The sequence below is a fragment of the Galeopterus variegatus genome, unplaced genomic scaffold (assembly GCF_000696425.1).
Source record: "Galeopterus variegatus unplaced genomic scaffold, G_variegatus-3.0.2 Scaffold13443, whole genome shotgun sequence".
In the NCBI taxonomy this organism is placed as follows: domain Eukaryota; kingdom Metazoa; phylum Chordata; class Mammalia; order Dermoptera; family Cynocephalidae; genus Galeopterus; species Galeopterus variegatus.
In genome coordinates this window covers 6905-9036 of record NW_007739554.1, presented here as the reverse complement: position 1 = coordinate 9036, position 2132 = coordinate 6905, and the positions used below count along the sequence as shown (strand labels likewise).

General features: G+C 45.4%; 1 long non-coding RNA gene across 1 annotated transcript in view; it reads right to left on the bottom strand.

Moving 5' to 3' along the window:
• Nucleotides 1-1095: 1095 nt before the first annotated feature.
• The window catches only part of LOC103581600, a 2983-nt gene continuing 1946 nt past the window's right edge, over nt 1096-2132 (bottom strand). Inside the window, exon 2 of the long non-coding RNA XR_549681.1 lies at nt 1096-1167. This is a non-coding gene — a long non-coding RNA (uncharacterized LOC103581600). The remainder of the gene's footprint in view (nt 1168-2132) is intronic.

The following is a 2132-nucleotide window of genomic DNA, read 5'->3' as shown; positions in this document are numbered from 1 at the left end:
CTCTGAAGCACTATTGGGAGGTCTCAGGCCAGACGGGAATTCTTGCAGGGGAGATTCCTATTCACTGCGCACCATCCTTCAAACTTTTTAACACCTCCTTTACTCCTAAGAAAACTGGACCATCAGCCAGTGCCCCAATCTTTCTAGTAGAAGTCACTGTCCCTGAACACTCGGTCATGTACAAACATCTGTAGACTCGGACGAGAAGTGCTAGGCAGGCTACACAGTGCTGGAGGGAACAGAAACTACACTTGCTAAAAGAGACACCAAGACGCCCCACAGATACAACTTCCAGAGAGTCACACTGAGCGTGCACACGCTTCACAATTCCTTCTCTGGGAACTTGAGGCAATTTCACTACTACTGTGAATGCGCTCATCTTACACATCAGTAAACCGAATGTCACTAGGTTAGTACCAGGTGCCCTCATGGCAGGGCCGCAATGGGAACTCACCGCACACCTCCCAGGCTCACGCTGTCTTCAGGCGCCCCCATTCCAGACCCGCCGCCATCTTGGTCTTGACCCCCAATGGCGGAGCTTCTGCAACCGGCTTTTGTTCTCCAGGAAGGACAAGCTCAGCCTTCTGGAAGCCCACATTCCTCTGACGAAGCAGTCGATAGAACAGGGGGAAGCCCCCCTTCCCCAGCCCAGGTCCATGATTCAGACCAGCCTGTCAGGCTCCGCCCGCGTCAGACCGACCAGCGGGCCTGTTCCACCAAACGCTGAGACACCCGTCTGCTCCACAGGGTCCCCTCCTTCACCCTCGCACCCACCTTCAAGGACACAGAATCCAACCACAGAATATCGTCAGCACCGTGGAGGTGGCAGCAGCCTCTGGAAGATGACGACAACGGGCAAGGCCGCACATGCGCACCAGAAACCCAGAGCAGCCCTGCCCGGATCCCGTGCGGATGACGTCATTTCAAAGCCAAACTACCTTTCCCAGGTTGCAGAGCGAACTGAGCGGCACATGCGCAGAAGCAACACAAGGCGGGTCCCATAGTTCTCTGCAGGTGATGTCAACGGAGGATGAGGCTTTAATTCCCACAAGCCTCTGTGGTCCCCTTGGGAACAATGGAGGAAATTTTTATTTCTCCAGCAGGAAATCTGCTGCTGGGACACCAGGCCGTGATGGAACAGCCGTGGTCTCTATCCAGATGTTGGTGGTGAGGAATTCTGATTCTTGATTCAATCCTTATTTGATGAGAGACATTGTGGTGATAAAGGGAAAATTAAATGTGAGCAAATTTGTAGATAATATTAATAAGTTCCTTTTTAAAATTTTTATTTCTGATATTAGTATATCTGTTATATAGATATATATATCGCTGTTATAGAACCCAAGTCTATTTTCTACAGATGCATTTTAAAGTATGAAAAAAACTGTTTCCCTAATTGACTTTTTTATTTTTATTTTATTTTTTAATGTTTTTAATTTTTTTGAAGTAACTTGTTATACATATTTGTGTGGTAGTTGTGTACTACGTGAGATGGTAGAATCAGGATAGTTAGCTTATTCATCATTACAATATGTAATCATTCTTTGAAAAGGTTTAACAAGCCAGAAATTATTATGGTAACTTTCTTCCAGTTCATCAAAAGATGTTTGTGTTCATCCAATAAGCTAATTTGTGAGTCTCCAATGGATTTTATTGTACAATTGGGAAAATGCTATTGTGTATATAGTGAAATAAAATAGCAGGTCATAGCGTAGGTGCACTCCATAATCCTGTGTCCATTTACACTTGCAGTGTCTGATAATTATTTGCCCCCAAACCCCCAGGTCCTATTCATTCATCCATATATGCATCAGTCAAATATTTCGTTATTTGGTTTTGTGTGTTTGTGAGTGTATGTGATGGGCCTGAACTTTCCCTTTTCTTCCCTGGTTTCTGCCACAGACATGGCAAGGAGTTCTGTGCATGGGTTTCTCAAGCCCCTGCTACCACGGCCATCTTTTCAAACAGAGAAATGCCTGGCTTGAGTCATCAAGGTTGATGTGGGCTTGAGTGCTAGAATGAGAACAAGATTGCTCAGAGATTATTATCACGGGGATCTGGTGATAGTCGGTAAGATTGAGAACAGCGGCTATTGTTTAGGATAATTAAGAATGGCATTTTAATAAATATGT